Here is an 8,774-nt window from a genome sequence, read left to right as displayed (position 1 = left end):
AATATATAAACATATATAATGTTATATTAATAATATTGTTATTGGTTGACCCAACAGGTGATGTAATGGCAAATTACTCATTAAAATAAAATCGTTGTTGACATTGGATTTTGGGTTCATCCATAAACAACTCCTTCCCAAAAAGAGATTTTTATGCCATTAACTGAAGTTAATTATCTTCCTCCTAAAATTGTAGGGTAAATTATAGTTAATGTTATTAAATTATTAGTAAATCTATATTTTGGTCACTTAATTTTAAAAAGTTACAAAATGATTATTGAATAATTTGAAAGTTTTTATTTAAATCACTATGCTATTAAAATTGCTATTGTATAACCTTCTCTATTTGACCCGTCTAGATCAATTGAAAGCTTTCCCCCCTTCTCTTTTATAGTTCATTTTTTTTTTCATGAAACAACTTTAAAAGCCACGAATCCATAAACCAAAATTCAAACATTTTTCTTCTCCAACTTTTAGCACTAACCATCAGATTGACTTAGATTTAAGATATACTTTTTTATTTGTTGATAGGTATTGATCTACAACATCAATTATCGAATCGTTGCTTAAAGCTCGTTAACCGAACCCTTTTTTATATAAAAAAATTTAATAACTCAGTGGCTTAGATAAAAACTTTTAAATAATTTAATAATTTAAATAAAAATTTTCGAATAGTTAAATAACTATTTTGTAACTTTATAAAATTAAGTGACTGGAACATAAATTTATTAATATTTTAGTAATATTTTTTTTCCAATATTTTGCGAAATCTCATACTCATCGAAATCTTTTAACTTGATTCCATTTCACTGTCTGACCATGATATGCACATATAATGATGTAAATCTAAAACAATTTAAAAAGAAATCGGATATAAACCTTTGAAGTTTCATAGCCAAATCTTTTATCAATCAGGGTTGGAATGATGACGATGATATGTTTTACCTTTTAAATAAGGATGTTTGTTTTTTTCCTTCTTATCAATATATGATTATAGATAATTCCAATGCATTTTATTTATTAATAAATAAAAAAAAGATGTGCCCCACCTCGCCAAATACCAATGAGATTTGAGAAAGATCAATTAAAATATACGATTGCCTTTTGTTGAGTGGAAAATTGATAGGAAATAAATGTAGTGCATTTAATAAGAACAAAAATTATTAACTTTTTAAAATGTAAAATTATATCATTTTAAATATAAGTATAGTGACAAGAGGAAACAAAAATAGTTCAAGTAATTGAGTTGTTTCATTGATTTGTATATCTGCAAATGATGATATTTTTAGGTACTCTATATGTGTTTATTTGTGCACTTAAACGACAGTGAATTATTTCTCTAAAGCAACAATTAAATAAATCAATGTGGTGAGGTATTCATATATTTGTGTTATGATTTTTTTAACTTTTTATTTAATAGTTTAATGATTGGTTTGTTGTATAAAAAGATTTAGATAAATGTGATTAAATTTCTTAATTCATCTTTTAAAAATTGAAGTTTTATTTATTTATTTTTTAGAAAAAGTTAGAATCTTTTGGCATATTTATTTAGATTTTTTTATAATTTTAAAAAGTATTTTTTATATAAATTTTTTATAAACTTTATAGAATTTTTAGATGATAAAGATAAGTTGTTAAATATTTAAAAATCAATCAAGTCTTTAATTAAAAGCTATACTCATATGCCACATCATCAGTTTTGTTGACTATTAATTGTTGATTACCACCCAATTAAGAACAATTCTTAATTAGGTTTTAATGATTTTTTTAACTAATCTTATGAAGATTTCTTTAATGTAACAACGAGAACAAGTTAGGGCTAGTTTGGCAATACTTTTGATAAAGTGCTGTGGAAAAATACGTTTGAGAAGTGTTTTTGAAAAGTTTGGTTTAAAATTCGAGTGTTTGGTATTGCTGTCAAAAAATACTTCCGAGAAATAAAATGTCCATTTTAGACATGATATTATAAAGTAACAAATATGCATTTAAATAATGTATAAATTAGTTAATATTATGATATTTTAGTAATAATATAAAAAATAAATTATTATAACTTATTGTTAATATTTTAATATATAATATTAATTTTAAATAATTCTAAAAATTAATATTAATTATTTATTAAATTTAATTAGAATATATAAACTATATTTAAATATTTAAATATTATCATTAATTATTTGTAATTAGATATTGACACAATTGTATTTGTAATGACCCGAATTTTACCGTTACTGAAAAAGTGTATTTTCAGGTCTCCGTTTCTGAAAAATAGATTAGTAAATATTTATTAAAAATATTTACAAAGTTAATCGAGTGGTTAATTAGAGTTTAATTAAGTGAACTAGCTTAAATTAAGGATAATTGGATAAAATGATTAAATTGAATGAAGTGTGAAAGTTTAATTATAGAATAAAGAAAATTGAAAGGACTAAATAAACAAATAAGCCAAAAAAAATGTTAAGTATATGGCAAAAATAAAATACAAGTGTAATAAATATAATACACACATTTGTAATACATGTATGTATTTGATTATTATTAAGTAAATATTAGTGTATTTATTACTATTAAATTAATATTATATGATAAATAAATAAAAGTAAGACAAATGTGTGGTAATGATTGGGTACAAGTGTATTAATAAAAAAAAATACATACACTTGTAATGCTTGTATTTAAGTATTAAAATATATTTATTAATTATAAAATATATTTATTAATTAAATAATTATATTATAATATTTTATATGATAAATATATTAGATAATGACAAATGTATGGTTATAAATGAATACAAATGTATTAATAATATATACATAAATAAATAAATAATACTTATTATTTAAATAATAAATACATGTGTGTATATATATAAAAGGAAATAAAGAAAAAAAAAAGAATAGAAATAGAAACAGAATAGGCAAAACGAAAAGCAGGGAAAGAAAGAAAGAAAGGAGAAAAGAAAGAAGAAAGGGAAAATTCAAGGTTTGAAGCTTGAGATTTAAATAGGTATGTCAATTTAGCCCTTTTTACTTAATTTTGATGTTTTAGAAACTTTAGAACAAGGTTTTGATGAAGTTAAGTTGATTTATTGTAAGATAGTTGATTATAAGACATTGTTCTTATTGAACAAAAAGATGAATTAAGGGCTAAATTGATAGAAATTCAAGTTAGAAATGAAATAAGGATTGAATTGTAAAGTGATTCATAAGTTTTATGCTTTAAGGACTAAATTGAAAAAATTTCAAAATTATGGTTTTATGATGAAAAATAGATAATTATGTGTAAGTTTGGTTAAAAATTGAGTAGAAGTAAAATATAAATTAAGATAGAAAAGTAAGTGAATTTAGTTAGGATTAAATTGAAATTAAAAGTAGAAAATCAACATTTTGCACTGAGACTATTTTGGACAGCAGCAGTAGTCTAAGTTTGAAAAATCACCAAAAATTTTAGAAATTGAATTAGAGGATGAATAAAATATGGAATTAAAGCTTATTGAGTCTACTTTCTTATAAAATAAATTATATAAGCAATTGAATTGTAAATTATGAGATATAATGAATTTTGTGAGACAATGTCAGAATGAATTCGGGTTCCCCTGTTCTGACTTTGGAAAATCACCAAAAATTGGAGAAAAATAATTAGAGGCCTAAAGTTATATTTTTAGAATCCCTAATGAGTCTATTTTCAGGAAAAATCAACGGGAATATTATCCGTGTAATACCCTGAAAATTTTTACAGTAAGATATTATCCTTGATATAGTAAAATAAGAAAATAAAGTGACAAAAAGGAAAATTTTGAGTTATGTCAATATTGAGAAGTATATTATGATATATTAATTCAAGAAAGGACTAAATTGTAAAAGTGAGAAAAGTTTTGTTGCACAAGAGTAAATATTCATAATTTGAAGGGTTAAAGTGTAAATATGAAAAATTTGAAGGACCAATAGTGTAAATAATTTAACAGTGGAATGATCTAGAAACTAAAGAAAATGGATGAATTAGGACCAAATTGAATAGATGAAGAACTATGAGGGACTAAATTGCAATTTTACCAAATTAAATGATGACTCAAGGATGGAATTTTAAAAGATAATGAAGGGCAAAATGGTCAATTGGAAGAGAGAGAAATCTAGAAAGTAATAATGATGCTAGAGATATTTTGATATTTTATAATTATTTAATTAGATAAATATTATTTTATTAATATTTTAATAAGATATTTTATTATTATTTTATTAGTATATAAAGAAAGAAAGATGAGAAATTCTCATCCATATTTTCCCATGCACTAACGTGAGAGAAAGAGAGGAAGAAAGAAAGTTTTGCTTTCTTTACAATTTGGTCCTTTTACCAAAAATTCACCATTTTCACCCAAAAATCAAATGAATTTCCATAGCTACCAAGAGACAAAAATGTTAAGGAGAGCATGGGGAGTTAGAATATCAAATTGGATTCAAGAAATAGAAGCTGGAGGAGAGAGAAAATCAAGTTAAAGATTAGTATCAATAGAATAAGGTAAGTATATCAAGATTTCAATATGTTTTTAAGTTTGTTATTATTGACAAAGCATGGAAATAATGTTGTAGTCGAGTTTTCTTACATAAGGTCCTATGCTTTTGATATGTTAGTGAAGAGAAAATAAGAGAAAGTGATGAGAAATGGTGTAGAAAAAGAAAATAAGGGTGTTATAACATGGCAATTAATAGCTTGCACAAAAACAGTTTGGATAGCAGCAGTAGACTAACTTTGAAAAATCACCATAAGTTTTAGAAATCGAATTAGAAGATGAAAAAAATATTGAATTAAAGCTTATTGAGTATAATTTCTCATAGAAGAAATAGTGTAAGCAATGGATTTGTAAATTTTGAGATATAATGAATTTTGTGAGACAAGGTCAGAATGAATTCGGGTTCCCTTGTTCTGACTTTGAAAAATCATAAAAAAATTGAAGAAAAATATTTTGGGGCTTAAATTTATATGTATAAAATACTGAATGAGTATATTTTTAATAAAAACAAACAAGAACATCATTTAAATCCTGTATGAGGAGATAATTAATTTTTGGTGAATAAGGGTCAGAACTGTCAGACAACAGAACAGGGGTAACTTTAAAGAATAAACTGTACTTATTGGCTAAACCAAAAGTTCTGAAATTTTTTTGGTAAGAATATATATGAGTCTAGATTCAGGGAAAATTATTGGATATTAATTTGGAGTTCTATAGATTCAGATATAAATAATTTAGTGACTACGATGCAGATAGACAACTTGAATATTCATAAAAGTAAATAATAAAAATTATGGATAATGTTACTTACAAGTGTGTTATCTACAGTAAGGATGTGGAATGGAGAGGAGGAGGAGGAAAAATATGTATGAATATTCATCTAGCATGGCTAGTTTGCATATTTTAGGCTCAAGGACTAAATTGAATAAAAGTAAAACTTTATGGGCAATTTTGTAAACATGTCAGAAATGACCAAATTGCATGAAATGGATTATTTTATTATTTAAATTACAAAATTGAATGAAATTATTAATTTAGTTCAAGATCGGAGGAAAATATGTTTTAGGGATTAACTTGAGAAGTGTTGAAATTATGAAAAATTCTAATATTTTATAGAATTCATGGATTGTTATCAATATACATGAGAATAATAGCTGGAAATAAGGATTAAATTGCAAGAATTTTATTTTCCTGACCCTAAGGATGAAATCGTCATTAATTAAAAGTTTAGGGGCAAAATGGTAATTTTACCTAGAGCATTAATTAAATGCATTAGAATATGAAATGAATGAAAATGATGATAAAATTTATTTATAAAGATCCGGACGACTCAAATATGAGACTTGATCATGGAAAAGAAAATATATCAGATTAATGAAATTATAAACACAAACAAGCAATGAGGTAAGTTCGTGTAACTTGAATTATATTCTTAAATGCTTGAGATTGTATGTTATTGATGTGAATATGATTTGAATGTTCATTGTATGAAAATTAATGAAATATTGATATATTTGATAAAATGGGAAAAATCCTAGTTGAATGAAAGGAAAATTCGATGGATCTTTAAAAAGGAATTGACGGTAAAAAAGATCTAGCCTGGACGGGTGATCCTATCCTGATATAGCCCTCCCGAAGAATACGTGTAAAACGGATTTAGCCCGGACGGGTAATCCGAATTAGGGTCTGAATTTAGCCTGGACTGGTAATCCTGACAATACTCTATGAGTTTATATTACAGGGGATTTAGCCTAGACTGGTAATCCCACTATAAGGATGAGGTTCGCGGGAGTGTGCCCTTTGATATGAAATGTGTAAGACCATTGTTGAAAGATACCATGGCAACTTGATATGAAATGTGTAAGACCATGGTTGAAAGATACCATGGCAACCTGATATGAGATGTGTAAGATGTAACAACCCAAAATCCGTGGGCACCAGAAAAGTGTGTTATCGGGCCTCCGTCTTAGTGAAATAAGTTCAAAAATAATTATTAAAAATATTTATGAGTCTAGTAGTGTGTTTAATTAGGTTTTAATTAAGTAAATTTAGCTTAATTTAGAGTAATTAGTAAAAAGGATTAAATTGAATAAGAGTAAAAGTTTAATTATAGATTAAAGAAAAATTAGAAGGACTTAAGAGGAAATTAAACCATTTCCTATAGCTGAGGCGGTTTAACGTGGAAAATATCAAAAATTTTATTGATTAAAAAATATATATATATTTATTTAATAATTAAGTATATTATATTATATTATATTATATTATTATTATATATAAAAGAAACAAATAAGTTAAAAGAAACAGAATGAAAGCAAACGAAACAGAGAAGAACAGGGGAGAAAGAAAGGAAAGAAGAAAGAAAAGGGGAAATAAGGTTTATGAAGCTTGGAGTTAATTGGTAAGCTCAATCAAGTCCTTTTCTCATAATTTTGATATTTTAGAAGTCTTAAAACAAGTTTTTGATGAAATTAAGTTGTTAGTTTGGAAGTTCTTAGGTTTCTAAACAAAGTTCATGTTGAATAAAATGATGAAATAGGGGTTTAATTGAACGAAATTCAAGTTAGAATAAATATAAGGATTGAATTGCAAAGTAAGCTATAAGTTTTGTGTTTTAGGGACTAGATTGAGGAAAATTCGGAATTAAGAAAATATGTTGAAAATTTAATAGTTAAATTTGAGTTTAAATGAAATTTGAATAGGAATAAGGTGTGAATTGGTGTTATAAATTTGGTTATTAACATTTTTCATCAAAACAGTTTTGGGAAGTAGCAATGGTCTGACTTTGAAAATTCACTAAAAATTTTATAAATTTAACTAGAGGATGAACAAAATATGGAATTAAAGCTTATTGAGTCTAGTTTCTTATAGTAGAAACAGTGTAAGCAATTAATTGATGAATCAAGAGATATTTGAAATTTTGTAATACTGGTTCGGGGTGATTTCGAGATGCCCTGTTTTAACTTTTGAAAATCATTAAAAATTGTACAAAAATTATTATGGAGTGTAATTTATATATGTGAACTCCTTAATGAATCTAGTTTCAAAATAAATAAACAAGAACCTTATTCGAGTTCTGTACAATGAGATAATTTAGTTTTAGTAGAGAGAGGTCAGAACTGTCAAATGAAATAACAGGGGAGTATTTAACGAATAAACTGTATTAAATGGCTAGACCAAAAATTCTGGAAATTTTATGATTAGAAGATATATGAGTCTAGTTTTAAGAAAAATTTACGGATATTAATTTGGAGTTTCGTAGCTCAAGATATAAATAATTTAGTAACAATGACTCAAGTAGACAGCTTAATGGTGAAATTATATATATACATTAAAAATGGTTAATTTTGCATGTTTAGGCTCATGAATTAAATTGAATCATGTTGTATTGATGATTATAAATTATTATTTTCGTAGCCAACAAAGAACCTGAAGCATCAGCATCGAAAGGAAAGGAGAAAGTCATCGAGTACTAAAACGGGAGAATTACGGTGTGTATTACTATAATTCGAATTTTAATTATTATTGATTGCTGAATTTTTTTATTGTTATGTATGGTAAGTAAGACTTGAGGTAAGTATGTGAAATTGATATGAATATTGAGTGAAAATGAAAGTGATGCAAATTGAATCAAATTGAATTGAATAAGTGAATTATGGAAGATGTAATTATTTGAAAAGCGTATTGATTGAAAAATGATTGGTGATTTGAATTGTGAATTGAAAGTGATATGGGATTGAGAAAGTGAATTGAATACCCTATTAACTAGTCGGGCTGAGTCGGATATAGTTGGCATGCCATAGGATTGGAAGTGTTCAGGGATACTTCGACCTCGAGTCGATGAGACATTGGGTGTCACTATATTTCTTCGGATAGATTCGATGAGGTACTGGGTACCAACTTTACTTCGGCTAGGCCGATGAGACACTGGTTGTCAACTATTACTTCGAACTATCCGATGAGGCACTGGGTGCCATATTGGTGTGTTTGGTTGGATCCGTGTATCCGCCAAAGTCCGAGTTACGTTAATAGGGTGAAAAATTGAAATGTGAATTTGAGGCATTGAAACGAGAAAAATAAATTGAATTACGAATTGAAATTGGAATTGTGATAATAAGAGAAAAGTATGAAATGTATATTCATAAGTGATATAAATTTAAGTTTGAGAAAATACATTGATTTATGAATTAGTACATATAACATTAATTGTTAGGTATTTTAATATTTATGTTTTTACTATTGTTGATATAATTTGAATTAT

The sequence above is a fragment of the Gossypium hirsutum genome, chromosome A05 (genome assembly GCF_007990345.1).
Source record: "Gossypium hirsutum isolate 1008001.06 chromosome A05, Gossypium_hirsutum_v2.1, whole genome shotgun sequence".
NCBI lineage: Eukaryota > Viridiplantae > Streptophyta > Magnoliopsida > Malvales > Malvaceae > Gossypium > Gossypium hirsutum.
This window is presented reverse-complemented; position numbering follows the sequence as displayed.